The sequence below is a fragment of the Triturus cristatus genome, chromosome 2_1 (assembly GCF_964204655.1).
Source record: "Triturus cristatus chromosome 2_1, aTriCri1.1, whole genome shotgun sequence".
NCBI lineage: Eukaryota > Metazoa > Chordata > Amphibia > Caudata > Salamandridae > Triturus > Triturus cristatus.
The window spans coordinates 353,913,132-353,928,973 of NC_140581.1; positions in this window are offsets into that span (position 1 = coordinate 353,913,132).

A 15,842-nucleotide genomic window follows, 5' to 3' on the forward strand; every position below is an offset into this window, starting at 1 on the left:
GGGAGCACAACGCTTCACCTCCCAGCAAGGTTCGCCCCTGGCATTGTGGTAAATGAAGTTTCAGTTACTTGCTTGCTTCAAGAGTGTTCGAGTGTTTCGCCACTGTTGGCGCAGATAGTGCTGATCTCTAGACACGTAGTTCTAATTCTTTAACCGTCAATAGTAGAGATTACAGTCTTTGAAATTTGGGGTTTGCTGAGTAGGCTTCCAACATCTTTCTCAGGTCTGGTACCTCCTACAGGCATGCGGGTGCTTCATCCACGAGCTCGTCAGCTCAATGACTCACGAGAGTACTATTAAACAGGAACAGGGGTGGGAGCACACCGCTTCACCTCCCAGCAAGGTTCGCCCCTGGCATTGTGGTAAATGAAGTTTCAGTTACTTGCTTCAAGAGTGTTCGAGTGTTTCGCCACAGTTGGCGCAGATAGTGCTGATCTCTAGACACGTGGTTCTGATTCTTTAACCGTCATGAGTAGAGATTACAGTCTTTGAAATTTGGGGTTTGCTGAGTAGGCTTCCAACATCTTTCTCAGGTCTGGTACCTCCTACAGGCATGCGGGTGCTTCATACACGAGATCGTCAGCTCAATGACTCACAAGAGTATTATTAAACAGGAACAGGGGTGGGAGCACACCGCTTCATCTCCCAGCAAGGTTCGCCCCTGGCATGATGGTAAATGCAGTTTCGGTTACTTGCTTGCTTAAAGTGTGTTCGATTGTTTCGCCACAGTTGGCGCAGATAGTGCTGATCTCTAGACACCACTTTCTGGTTCTTTAACCGTCATCAGTAGAGATTACAGTCTTTGAAATCTGGGGTTTGCTGAGTAGGCTACCAACATCTTTCTCAGGTCAGGTACCTCTCACAGGCATGCGGGTGCTTCATCCACCAGCTCGTCAGCTCAATGACTTATGGGAGAACTATTACACAGGAACAGGGGTGGGAGCACAACGCTTCACCTTCCAGCAAGGGTCGCCCCTGGCATTGTGGTAAATGCAGTTTCAGTTACTTGCTTGCTTCATGAGTGTTCGAGTGTTTCGCCACAGTTGGCGCCAATAGTGCTGATCTCTAGACATGTGTTCTGGTTCTCTAACCGTCATCAGTAGAGATTACAGTCTTTCAAATGTGGAGTTTGCTGAGTAGGCTGCGTACATCTTTCTCAGGTCAGGTACCTCTCACATGCATGCGGGTGCTTCATCCATGAGCTCGTCAGCTCAATGACTCACAGCAGTACTATTAAACAGTAACAGGGGTGGGAGCACACCGCTTCACCTCCCAGCAAGAGTCGCACCCTGGCATTGTGGTAAATGCAGTTTCAGTTACTTGCTTGCTTTAAGAGTGTTCAAGTGTTTCGCCACAGCTGGAGCAGATAGTGCTGATCTCTAGACATGTGGTTCTGTTTCTTTAACCGTCATCAGTAGAGATTATAGTCTTTCAAATGTGGGGTTTGCTGAGTATGCTGCCAACATCTTTCTCAGATCAGGTACCTCTCACAGGCATGCGGATGCTTCATCCACAAGCTCTTTAGCTCAATGACTCACGAGAGTACTATTAAACAGGAACAGGGGTGGGAGCACACCGCTTCACCTCCCAGCAAGGTTCGCCCCTGGCATTGTGGTAAATGCAGTTTCAGTTACTTGCTTGCTTCAAGAGTGTTCGAGTGTTTCGCCACAGTTGGCGCAGATAGTGCTGATCTCTAGACACGTGGTTCTAATTCTTTAACCGTCAATAGTAGAGATTACAGTCTTTGAAATTTGGGGTTTGCTGAGTAGGCTTCCAACATCTTTCTCAGGTCTGGTACCTCCTACAGGCATGCGGGTGCTTCATCCACGAGCTCGTCAGCTCAATGACTCACGAGAGTACTATTAGACAAGAACAGGGGTGGGAGCACACCGCTTCACCTCCCAGCAAGGTTCGTCCCTGGCATTGTGGTAAATGCAGTTTCAGTTACTTGCTTGCTTCAAGAGTGTTTGAGTGTTTCGCCACAGTTGTCGCAGATAATGCTGATCTCTAGACACGTGGTTCTGGTTCTTTAACCGTCATCAGTAGAGATTACAGTCTTTCAAATGTGGAGTTTGCTAAGTAGGCTGCCAACATCTTTCTCAGGTCAGGTACTTCTCACAGGCATGCGGATGCTTCCTCCACGAGCTCGTCAGCTCAATGACTCATGGGAGAACTATTAAACAGGAACAGGGGTGGGAGCACACCGCTTCACCTCCCAGCAAGGTTCGCCCCTGGCATTGTGGTAAATGAAGTTTCAGTTACTTGCTTGCTTCAAGAGTGTTCGAGTGTTTCGCCACAGTTGGCGCAGATAGTGCTGATCTCTAGACACGTGGTTCTAATTCTTTAACCGTCAATAGTAGAGATTACAGTCTTTGAAATTTGGGGTTTGCTGAGTAGGCTTCCAACATCTTTCTCAGGTCTGGTACCTCCTACAGGCATGCGGGTGCTTCATCCACGAGCTCGTCAGCTCAATGATTCACGAGAGTACTATTAAACAGGAACAGGGGTGGGAGCACACCGCTTCACCTCCTAGCAAGGTTCGCCCCTGGCATTGCGGTAAATGCAGTTTCGGTTACTTGCTTGCTTAAAGTGTGTTCGATTGTTTCGCCACAGTTGGCGCAGATAGTGCTGATCTCTAGACACCTGGTTCTGGTTCTTTAACCGTCATCAGTAGAGATTACAGTCTTTCAAATGTGGAGTTTGCTAAGTAGGCTGCCAACATCTTTCTCAGGTCAGGTACTTCTCACAGGCATGCGGGTGCTTTCTCCACGAGCTCGTCAGCTCAATGACTCACGGGAGAACTATTAAACAGGAACAGGGGTGGGAGAACGCCGCTTCACCTCCCAGCAAGGTTCGCCCCTGGCATTGTGGTAAATGAAGTTTCAGTTACTTGCTTGCTTCAAGAGTGTTCGAGTGTTTCGCCACAGTTGGCGCAGATAGTGCTGATCTCTTGACACGTGGTTCTGATTCTTTAACCGTCATCAGTAGAGATTACAGTCTTTGAAATTTGGGGTTTGCTGAGTAGGCTTCCAACATCTTTCTCAGGTCTGGTACCTCCTACAGGCATGCGGGTGCTTCATCCACGAGCTCGTCAGCCCAATGACTCACGAGAGTACTATTAAACAGGAACAGGGGTGGGAGCACACCGCTTCACCTCCCAGCAAGGTTCGCCCCTGGCATTATGGTAAATGCAGTTTCGGTTACTTGCTTGCTTAAAGTGTGTTCGATTGTTTCGCCACACTTGACACAGATAGTGCTGATCTCTAGACACGTGTTTCTGGTTCTTTAACCGTCATCAGTAGAGATTACAGTCTTTGAAATCTGGGGTTTGCTGAGTAGGCTACCAACATCTTTCTCAGGTCAGGTACCTCTCACAGGCATGCGGGTGCTTCATCCACCAGCTAGTCAGCTCAATGACTCACAGGAGATCTATTACACAGGAACAGGGGTGGGAGCACAACGCTTCACCTCCCAGCAAGGGTCGCCCCTGGCATTGTGGTAAATGCAGTTTCAGTTACTTGCTTGCTTCAAGAGTGTTCGAGTGTTTCGCCACAGTTGGCGCCGATAGTGCTGATCTCTAGACATGTGTTTCTGATTCTTTAACCGTCATCAGTAGAGATTACAGTCTTTCAAATGTGGAGTTTGCTGAGTAGGCTGCGTACATCTTTCTCAGGTCAGGTACCTCTCACAGGCATGCGGGTGCTTCATCCATGAGCTCGTCAACTCAATGACTCACAGGAGTACTATTAAACAGGAACAGGGGTGGGAGCACACCGCTTCACCTCCCAGCAAGACTGGCACCCTGGCATTGTGGTAAATGCAGTTTCAATTACTTGCTTGCTTTAAGAGTGTTCACGTGTTTCGCCACAGCTGGAGCAGATAGTGCTGATCTCTAGACATGTGGTTCTGGTTCTTTAACCGTCATCAGTAGAGATTACAGTGTTTCAAATGTGGGGTTTGCTGAGTATGCTGCCAACATCTTTCTCAGATCAGGTACCTCTCACAGGCATGCGGGTGCTTCACCCACAAGCTCTACTGCTCGATGACTCACAAGAGTACTATTAAACAGGAACAGGGGTGGGAGCACACCGCTTCACCTCCCAGCAAGGTTCGCCCCTGGCATTGTGGTAAATTCAGTTTTGGTTACTTGCTTGCTTCAAGTGTGTTCGAGTGTTTCGCCTCAGTTGGCGCAGATAGTGCTGATCTCTAGACACGTGTTTCTGGTTCTTTAACTGTCATCAGTAGAGATTACAGTCTTTCAAATCTGGGGTTTGCTGAGTATGCTGCCAACATCTTTCTCAGATCAGGTACCTCTCACAGGCATGCGGGTGCTTCATCCAAGAGCTCTTCAGCACAATGACTCACTGGAGAACTATTAAACAGGAACATGGGTGGGAGGACGCCGCTTTACCTCCCAGCAAGGTTCGCCCCTGGCATTGTGGTTAATGCAGTTTCAGTTACTTGCTTGCTTCAAGAGTGTTATAGTGTTTCGCCACAGTTGACGCAAATAGTGCTGATCTCTAGACATGTGGTTCTGGTTCTTTAACCGTAATCAGTAGAGATTACAGTCTTTCAAATTTGGGGTTTGCTAAGTAGGCTGCCAACATCTTTCTCAGGCCTGGTATCTCTCACAGGCATGCGAGTACTTCATCCACGAGCTCGTCGGCTCAATGACTCACTGGAGAACTATTAAACAGGAACATGGGTGGGAGGACGCCGCTTCACCTCCCAGCAAGGTTCGCCCCTGGCATTGTGGTAAATGCAGTTGCAGTTACTTGCTTGCTTCAAGAGTGTTCTAGTGTTTCGCCACAGTTGACGCAGATAGTGCTGATCTCAGGACATGTGGTTCTGATTCTTTAACTGTCATCAGTAGAGATTACAGTCTTTCAAATATGGGGTTTGCTGAGTATGCTGCCAACATCTTTCTCAGATCAGGTACCTCTCACAGGCATGCGGGTGCTTCATCCACGAGCTCGCCAGCTCAATGACTCACAGGAGTACTATTAAACAGGAAAAGGGGTGGAAGCACACCGCTTCACCTCCCAGCAAGGTTCGCCCCGGGCATTGTGGTAAATGCAGTTTCAGTTACTTGCTTGCTTCAAGAGTGTTCGAGTGTTTCGCCACAGTTAGCGCAGATAGTGCTGATCTCTAGACACGTGTTTCTGGTTCTTTAACCGTCATAAGTAGAGATTACAGTCTTTCAAATCTGGGGTTTGCTGAGTAGGCTGCCAACATCTTTCTCAGGTCTGGTACCTCTCACAGGCATGCGGGTGCTTCATCCAAGAGCTCTTCGGCACAATGACTCACTGGAGAACTATTAAACAGGAACATGGGTGGGAGGACGCCGCTTTACCTCCCAGCAAGGTTCGCCCCTGGCATTGTAGTTAATGCAGTTTCAGTTACTTGCTTGCTTCAAGAGTGTTCTAGTGTTTCGCCACAGTTGACGCAAATAGTGCTGATCTCTAGACATGTGGTTCTGGTTCTTTAACCGTAATCAGTAGAGATTACAGTCTTTCAAATTTGGGGTTTGCTAAGTAGGCTGCCAACATCTTTCTCAGGCCTGGTATCTCTCACAGGCATGCGAGTACTTCATCCACGAGCTCGTCGGCTCAATGACTCACTGGAGAACTATTAAACAGGAACATGGGTGGGAGGACGCCGCTTCACCTCCCAGCAAGGTTCGCCCCTGGCATTGTGGTAAATGCAGTTTCAGTTACTTGCTTGCTTCAAGAGTGTTCTAGTGTTTCGCCACAGTTGACGCAGATAGTGCTGATCTCAGGACATGTGGTTCTGATTCTTTAACTGTCATCAGTAGAGATTACAGTCTTTCAAATATGGGGTTTGCTGAGTATGCTGCCAACATCTTTCTCAGATCAGGTACCTCTCACAGGCATGCGGGTGCTTCATCCACGAGCTCGCCAGCTCAATGACTCACAGGAGTACTATTAAACAGGAAAAGGGGTGGAAGCACACCGCTTCACCTCCCAGCAAGGTTCGCCCCGGGCATTGTGGTAAATGCAGTTTCAGTTACTTGCTTGCTTCAAGAGTGTTCGAGTGTTTCGCCACAGTTGGCGCAGATAGTGCTGATCTCTAGACACGTGTTTCTGGTTCTTTAACCGTCATAAGTAGAGATTACAGTCTTTCAAATGTGGGGTTTTCTGAGTATGCTGCCAACATCTTTCTCAGATCAGGTACCTCTCACAGGCATGCGGGTGCTTCATCCACAAGCTCTTCAGCTCAATGACTCACGAGAGTACTATTAAACAGGAACAGGGGTGGGAGCACACCGCTTCACCTCCCAGCAAGGTTCGCCCCTGGCATTGTGGTAAATGCAGTTTCAGTTACTTGCTTGCTTCAAGAGTGTTCGAGTGTTTCGCCACAGTTGGCGCAGATAGTGCTGATCTCTAGACACGTGGTTCTAATTCTTTAACCGTCAATAGTAGAGATTACAGTCTTTGAAATTTGGGGTTTGCTGAGTAGGCTTCCAACATCTTTCTCAGGTCTGGAACCTCCTACAGGCATGCGGGTGCTTCATCCACAGCTCGTCAGCTCAATGACTCATGGGAGTACTATTAAACAGGAACATGGGTGGGAGGACGCCGCTTCACCTCCCAGCAAGGTTCGCCCCTGGCATTGTGGTAAATGCTGTTTCAGTTACTTGCTTGCTTCAAGAGTGTTCTAGTGTTTCGCCACAGTTGACGCAAATAGTGCTGATCTCTAGTCATGTGGTTCTGGTTCTTTAACCGTCATCACTAGAGATTACAGTCTTTCAAATGTGGGTTTTGCTTAGTATGCTGCCAACATCTTTCTCAGATCAGGTACCTCTCACAGGTATGCGTGTGCTTCATCCACGAGCTCGTCACCTCAATGACTCACAGGAGTACTATTAAACAGGAAAAGGGGTGGGAGCACACCGCTTCACCTCCCAGCAAGGTTCGTCCCTGGCATTGTCGTAAATGCAGTTTCAGCTACTTGCTTGCTTCAAGAGTGTTCGAGTGTTTTGCCACAGTTGGCGCAGATAGTGCTGATCTCTAGACACATGTTTCTGGTTCTTTAACCGTTATCAGTAGAGATTACAGTCTTTCAAATCTGGGGTTTGCTGAATAGGCTGCCAACATCTTTCTCAGGTCAGGTACCTCTCACGGGCATGTGGGTGCTTCACCCATGAGCTCGTCAGCTCAATGACTCACTGGAGAACTATTAAACAGGAACAGGGGTGGGAGGACGCCGCTTCACCTCCCTGCAAGGTTCACCCCTGGCATTGTGGTAAATGCAGTTTCAGTTACTTGCTTGCTTCAAGAGTGTTCTAGTGTTTCGCCACAGTTGATGCAGATAGTGCTGATCTCTAGACACGTGGTTCTGGTTCTTTAACCGTCATCAGTAGAGCTTACAGTCTTTCAAATGTGGGGTTTGCTGAGTATGCTGCCAACATCTTTCTCAGATATGGTACCTCTCACAGGCATGCGGGTGCTTCATCCACGAGCTCGTCAGCTCAATGACTCACAGGAGTACTATTAAACAGGAAATTGGGTGGTAGCACACCGCTTCACCTCCCAGCAAGCTTCGCCCCTGGCATTGTGGTAAATGCAGTTTCAGTTACTTGCTTGCTTCAAGAGTTTTCGAGTGTTTCGCCACAGTTGGCGCAGATAGTGCTGATCTCTAGGCATGTGTTTCTGGTTCTTTAACCGTCATCAGTAGAGATTACAGTCTTTCAAATGTGGAGTTTGCTGAGTAGGCTGCGTACATCTTTCTCAGGTCAGGTACCTCTCACAGGCATGCGGGTGCTTCATCCATGAGCTCGTCAACTCAATGACTCACAGGAGTACTATTAAACAGGAACAGGGGTGGGAGCACACCGCTTCACCTCCCAGCAAGACTGGCACCCTGGCATTGTGGTAAATGCAGTTTCAATTACTTGCTTGCTTTAAGAGTGTTCACGTGTTTCGCCACAGCTGGAGCAGATAGTGCTGATCTCTAGACATGTGGTTCTGGTTCTTTAACCGTCATCAGTAGAGATTACAGTGTTTCAAATGTGGGGTTTGCTGAGTATGCTGCCAACATCTTTCTCAGATCAGGTACCTCTCACAGGCATGCGGGTGCTTCACCCACAAGCTCTACTGCTCGATGACTCACAAGAGTACTATTAAACAGGAACAGGGGTGGGAGCACACCGCTTCACCTCCCAGCAAGGTTCGCCCCTGGCATTGTGGTAAATTCAGTTTTGGTTACTTGCTTGCTTCAAGTGTGTTCGAGTGTTTCGCCTCAGTTGGCGCAGATAGTGCTGATCTCTAGACACGTGTTTCTGGTTCTTTAACCGTCATAAGTAGAGATTACAGTCTTTCAAATCTGGGGTTTGCTGAGTAGGCTGCCAACAACTTTCTCAGGTCTGGTACCTCTCACAGGCATGCGGGTGCTTCATCCAAGAGCTCTTCAGCACAATGACTCACTAGAGAACTATTAAACAGGAACATGGGTGGGAGGACGCCGCTTTACCTCCCAGCAAGGTTCGCCCCTGGCATTGTGGTTAATGCAGTTTCAGTTACTTGCTTGCTTCAAGAGTGTTATAGTGTTTCGCCACAGTTGACGCAAATAGTGCTGATCTCTAGACATGTGGTTCTGGTTCTTTAACCGTAATCAGTAGAGATTACAGTCTTTCAAATTTGGGGTTTGCTAAGTAGGCTGCCAACATCTTTCTCAGGCCTGGTATCTCTCACAGGCATGCGAGTACTTCATCCACGAGCTCGTCGGCTCAATGACTCACTGGAGAACTATTAAACAGGAACATGGGTGGGAGGACGCCGCTTCACCTCCCAGCAAGGTTCGCCCCTGGCATTGTGGTAAATGCAGTTGCAGTTACTTGCTTGCTTCAAGAGTGTTCTAGTGTTTCGCCACAGTTGACGCAGATAGTGCTGATCTCAGGACATGTGGTTCTGATTCTTTAACTGTCATCAGTAGAGATTACAGTCTTTCAAATATGGGGTTTGCTGAGTATGCTGCCAACATCTTTCTCAGATCAGGTACCTCTCACAGGCATGCGGGTGCTTCATCCACGAGCTCGCCAGCTCAATGACTCACAGGAGTACTATTAAACAGGAAAAGGGGTGGAAGCACACCGCTTCACCTCCCAGCAAGGTTCGCCCCGGGCATTGTGGTAAATGCAGTTTCAGTTACTTGCTTGCTTCAAGAGTGTTCGAGTGTTTCGCCACAGTTAGCGCAGATAGTGCTGATCTCTAGACACGTGTTTCTGGTTCTTTAACCGTCATAAGTAGAGATTACAGTCTTTCAAATCTGGGGTTTGCTGAGTAGGCTGCCAACATCTTTCTCAGGTCTGGTACCTCTCACAGGCATGCGGGTGCTTCATCCAAGAGCTCTTCGGCACAATGACTCACTGGAGAACTATTAAACAGGAACATGGGTGGGAGGACGCCGCTTTACCTCCCAGCAAGGTTCGCCCCTGGCATTGTAGTTAATGCAGTTTCAGTTACTTGCTTGCTTCAAGAGTGTTCTAGTGTTTCGCCACAGTTGACGCAAATAGTGCTGATCTCTAGACATGTGGTTCTGGTTCTTTAACCGTAATCAGTAGAGATTACAGTCTTTCAAATTTGGGGTTTGCTAAGTAGGCTGCCAACATCTTTCTCAGGCCTGGTATCTCTCACAGGCATGCGAGTACTTCATCCACGAGCTCGTCGGCTCAATGACTCACTGGAGAACTATTAAACAGGAACATGGGTGGGAGGACGCCGCTTCACCTCCCAGCAAGGTTCGCCCCTGGCATTGTGGTAAATGCAGTTTCAGTTACTTGCTTGCTTCAAGAGTGTTCTAGTGTTTCGCCACAGTTGACGCAGATAGTGCTGATCTCAGGACATGTGGTTCTGATTCTTTAACTGTCATCAGTAGAGATTACAGTCTTTCAAATATGGGGTTTGCTGAGTATGCTGCCAACATCTTTCTCAGATCAGGTACCTCTCACAGGCATGCGGGTGCTTCATCCACGAGCTCGCCAGCTCAATGACTCACAGGAGTACTATTAAACAGGAAAAGGGGTGGAAGCACACCGCTTCACCTCCCAGCAAGGTTCGCCCCGGGCATTGTGGTAAATGCAGTTTCAGTTACTTGCTTGCTTCAAGAGTGTTCGAGTGTTTCGCCACAGTTGGCGCAGATAGTGCTGATCTCTAGACACGTGTTTCTGGTTCTTTAACCGTCATAAGTAGAGATTACAGTCTTTCAAATCTGGGGTTTGCTGAGTAGGCTGCCAACATCTTTCTCAGGTCTGGTACCTCTCACAGGCATGCGGGTGCTTCATCCAAGAGGTCTTCGGCACAATGACTCACTGGAGAACTATTAAACAGGAACATGGGTGGGAGAACGCCGCTTTACCTCCCAGCAAGGTTCGCCCCTGGCATTGTGGTTAATGCAGTTTCAGTTACTTGCTTGCTTCAAGAGTGTTCTAGTGTTTCGCCACAGTTGACGCAAATAGTGCTGATCTCTAGACATGTGGTTCTGGTTCTTTAACCGTAATCAGTAGAGATTACAGTCTTTCAAATTTGGGGTTTGCTAAGTAGGCTGCCAACATCTTTCTCAGGCCTGGTATCTCTCACAGGCATGCGAGTACTTCATCCACGAGCTCGTCGGCTCAATGACTCACTGGAGAACTATTAAACAGGAACATGGGTGGGAGGACGCCGCTTCACCTCCCAGCAAGGTTCGCCCCTGGCATTGTGGTAAATGCAGTTTCAGTTACTTGCTTGCTTCAAGAGTGTTCTAGTGTTTCGCCACAGTTGACGCAGATAGTGCTGATCTCAGGACATGTGGTTCTGATTCTTTAACTGTCAACAGTAGAGATTACAGTCTTTCAAATATGGGGTTTGCTGAGTATGCTGCCAACATCTTTCTCAGATCAGGTACCTCTCACAGGCATGCGGGTGCTTCCTCCACGAGCTCGCCAGCTCAATGACTCACAGGAGTACTATTAAACAGGAAAAGGGGTGGAAGCACACCGCTTCACCTCCCAGCAAGGTTCGCCCCGGGCATTGTGGTAAATGCAGTTTCAGTTACTTGCTTGCTTCAAGAGTGTTCGAGTGTTTCGCCACAGCTGGCGCAGATAGTGCTGATCTCTAGACACGTCGTTCTGGTTCTTTAAACATCATCAGTAGAGATTACAGTCTTTCAAATGTGGAGTTTGCTAAGTAGGCTGCCAACATCTTTCTCAGGTCAGGTACTTCTCACAGGCATGCGGGTGCTTCATCCACGAGCTCGCCGGCTCAATGACTCACAGGAGTACTATTAAACAGGAAAAGGGGTGGGAGCACACCGCTTCACCTCCCAGCAAGGTTCGCCCCTGGCATTGTGGTAAATGCAGTTTCGGTTACTTGCTTGCTTAAAGTGTGTTCGATTGTTTCGCCACAGTTGGCGCAGATAGTGCTGATCTCTAGACATGTGGTTATAATTCTTTAACCATCAATAGTAGAGATTACAGTCTTTGAAATTTGGGGTTTGCTGAGTAGGCTTCCAACATCTTTCTCAGGTCTGGTACCTCCTACAGGCATGCGGGTGCTTCATCCACGAGCTCGTCAGCTCAATGACTCACGAAAGTACTATTAGACAGGAACAGGGGTGGGAGCACACCGCTTCACCTCCCAGCAAGGTTCGCCCCTGGCATTGTGGTAAATGCAGTTTCGGTTACTTGCTTGCTTAAAGTGTGTTCGATTGTTTCGCCACAGTTGGCGCAGATAGTGCTGATCTCTAGACACGTGGTTCTGGTTCTTTAACCGTCATCAGTAGAGATTACAGTCTTTCAAATGTGGAGTTTGCTAAGTAGGCTGCCAACATCTTATTCAGGTCAGGTACTTCTCACAGGCATGTGGGTGCTTCATCCACGAGCTCGTCTGCTCAATGACTCACAAGAGTACTAGTAAACAGGAACAGGGGTAGAAGCACACCGCTTCACCTCCCAGCAAACTTTGCCCCTGTCATTGTGGTAAATGCAGTTTCGGTTACTTGCTTGCTTCAAGTGTGTTCGATTGTTTCACCACAGTTGGCGCAGATAGTCCTAATCTCTAGACACGTGTTTCTGGTTCTTTAACCGTCATCAGTAGAGATTACAGTCTTTGAAATCTGGGGTTTGCTGAGTAGGCTGCCAACATTTTTCTCAGGTCAGGTACCTCTCACAGGCATGTGGGTGCGTCATCCACCAGCTCTTCAGCTCAATGACTCACGGGAGAACTATTAAACAGGAACAGGGGTGGGAGCACACCGCTTCACCTCCCAGCAAGGTTCGCCCCTGGCATTGTGGTAAATGCTGTTTCGGTTGTTACTTGCTTGCTTCAAGAGTGTTTGAGTGTTTCGCCATAGTTGGCGCAGATAGTGCTGATCTCTAGACACGTGTTTCTGGTTCTTTAACCGTCATAAGTAGAGATTACAGTCTTTCAAATCTGGGGTTTTCTGAGTAGGCTGCCAACATCTTTCTCAGGTCTGGTACCTCTGACAGGCATGCGGGTGCTTCATCCACGAGCTCGTCAGCTCAATGACTCACGGGAGAACTATTAAACAGGAACAGGGGTGGGAGCACACCGCTTCACCTCCCAGCAAGGTTCGCCCCTGGCATTGTGGTAAATGCAGTTTCAGTTACTTGCTTGCTTCAAGAGTGTTCGAGTATTTTGCCACAGTTGTCGCAGATAGTGCTGATCTCTAGACACGTGGTTCTGGTTCTTTAACCGTCATCAGTAGAGATTACAGTCTTTCAAATGTGGAGTTTGCTAAGTAGGCTGCCAACATCTTTCTCAGGTCAGGTATTTCTCACAGGCATGCGGGTGCTTCCTCCACGAGCTCGTCAGCTCAATGACTCACGGGAGAACTATTAAACAGGAACAGGGGTGGGAGTACATCGCTTCACCTCCCAGCAAGGTTCGCCCCTGGCATTGTGGTAAATGAAGTTTCAGTTTCTTGCTTGCTTCAAGAGTGTTCGAGTGTTTCGCCACAGTTGGCGCAGATAGTGCTGATCTCTAGACACGTGGTTCTAATTCTTTAACCGTCAATAGTAGAGATTACAGTCTTTGAAATTTGAGGTTTGCTGAGAAGGCTTCCAACATCTTTCTCAGGTCTGGTACCTCCTACAGGCATGCGGGTGCTTCATCCACGAGCTCGTCAGCTCAATGACTCACGAGAGTACTATTAGACAGGAACAGGGGCGGGAGCACACCGCTTCACCTCCCAGCAAGGTTCGCCCCTGGCATTGTGGTAAATGCAGTTTCGGTTACTTGCTTGCTTAAAGTGTGTTCGATTCTTTTGCCACAGTTGGCGCAGATAGTGCTGATCTCTAGACACGTGGTTCTGGTTCTTTAACCGTCATCAGTAGAGATTACAGTCTTTCAAATGTGGAGTTTGCTAAGTAGGCTGCCAACATCTTTCTCAGGTCAGGTACTTCTCACAGCCATGCGGGTGCTTCCTCCACGAGCTCGTCAGCTCAATGACTCACGGGAGGACTATTAAACAGGAACAGGGGTGGGAGCACAACGCTTCACCTCCCAGCAAGGTTCGCCCCTGGCATTGTGGTAAATGAAGTTTCAGTTACTTGCTTGCTTCAAGAGTGTTCGAGTGTTTCGCCACAGTTGGCGCAGATAGTGCTGATCTCTAGACACGTAGTTCTAATTCTTTAACCGTCAATAGTAGAGATTACAGTCTTTGAAATTTGGGGTTTGCTGAGTAGGCTTCCAACATCTTTCTCAGGTCTGGTACCTCCTACAGGCATGCGGGTGCTTCATCCACGAGCTCGTCAGCTCAATGACTCACGAGAGTACTATTAAACAGGAACAGGGGTGGGAGCACACCGCTTCACCTCCCAGCAAGGTTCGCCCCTGGCATTGTGGTAAATGAAGTTTCAGTTACTTGCTTCAAGAGTGTTCGAGTGTTTCGCCACAGTTGGCGCAGATAGTGCTGATCTCTAGACACGTGGTTCTGATTCTTTAACCGTCATGAGTAGAGATTACAGTCTTTGAAATTTGGGGTTTGCTGAGTAGGCTTCCAACATCTTTCTCAGGTCTGGTACCTCCTACAGGCATGCGGGTGCTTCATACACGAGATCGTCAGCTCAATGACTCACAAGAGTATTATTAAACAGGAACAGGGGTGGGAGCACACCGCTTCATCTCCCAGCAAGGTTCGCCCCTGGCATGATGGTAAATGCAGTTTGGTTACTTGCTTGCTTAAAGTGTGTTCGATTGTTTCGCCACAGTTGGCGCAGATAGTGCTGATCTCTAGACACCTGTTTCTGGTTCTTTAACCGTCATCAGTAGATATTACAGTCTTTGAAATCTGGGGTTTGCTGAGTAGGCTACCAACATCTTTCTCAGGTCAGGTACCTCTCACAGGCATGCGGGTGCTTCATCCACCAGCTCGTCAGCTCAATGACTCACGGGAGAACTATTAAACAGGAACAGGGGTGGGAGCACACCGCTTCACCTCCCAGCAAGGTTCGCCCCTGGCATTGTGGTAAATGCTGTTTCGGTTGTTACTTGCTTGCTTCAAGAGTGTTTGAGTGTTTCGCCATAGTTGGCGCAGATAGTGCTGATCTCTAGACACGTGTTTCTGGTTCTTTAACCGTCATAAGTAGAGATTACAGTCTTTCAAATCTGGGGTTTTCTGAGTAGGCTGCCAACATCTTTCTCAGGTCTGGTACCTCTGACAGGCATGCGGGTGCTTCATCCACGAGCTCGTCAGCTCAATGACTCACGGGAGAACTATTAAACAGGAACAGGGGTGGGAGCACACCGCTTCACCTCCCAGCAAGGTTCGCCCCTGGCATTGTGGTAAATGCAGTTTCAGTTACTTGCTTGCTTCAAGAGTGTTCGAGTATTTTGCCACAGTTGTCGCAGATAGTGCTGATCTCTAGACACGTGGTTCTGGTTCTTTAACCGTCATCAGTAGAGATTACAGTCTTTCAAATGTGGAGTTTGCTAAGTAGGCTGCCAACATCTTTCTCAGGTCAGGTATTTCTCACAGGCATGCGGGTGCTTCCTCCACGAGCTCGTCAGCTCAATGACTCACGGGAGAACTATTAAACAGGAACAGGGGTGGGAGTACATCGCTTCACCTCCCAGCAAGGTTCGCCCCTGGCATTGTGGTAAATGAAGTTTCAGTTTCTTGCTTGCTTCAAGAGTGTTCGAGTGTTTCGCCACAGTTGGCGCAGATAGTGCTGATCTCTAGACACGTGGTTCTAATTCTTTAACCGTCAATAGTAGAGATTACAGTCTTTGAAATTTGAGGTTTGCTGAGAAGGCTTCCAACATCTTTCTCAGGTCTGGTACCTCCTACAGGCATGCGGGTGCTTCATCCACGAGCTCGTCAGCTCAATGACTCACGAGAGTACTATTAGACAGGAACAGGGGCGGGAGCACACCGCTTCACCTCCCAGCAAGGTTCGCCCCTGGCATTGTGGTAAATGCAGTTTCGGTTACTTGCTTGCTTAAAGTGTGTTCGATTCTTTTGCCACAGTTGGCGCAGATAGTGCTGATCTCTAGACACGTGGTTCTGGTTCTTTAACCGTCATCAGTAGAGATTACAGTCTTTCAAATGTGGAGTTTGCTAAGTAGGCTGCCAACATCTTTCTCAGGTCAGGTACTTCTCACAGCCATGCGGGTGCTTCCTCCACGAGCTCGTCAGCTCAATGACTCACGGGAGGACTATTAAACAGGAACAGGGGTGGGAGCACAACGCTTCACCTCCCAGCAAGGTTCGCCCCTGGCATTGTGGTAAATGAAGTTTCAGTTACTTGCTTGCTTCAAGAGTGTTCGAGTGTTTCGCCACAGTTGGCGCAGATAGTGCTGATCTCTAGACACGTAGTTCTA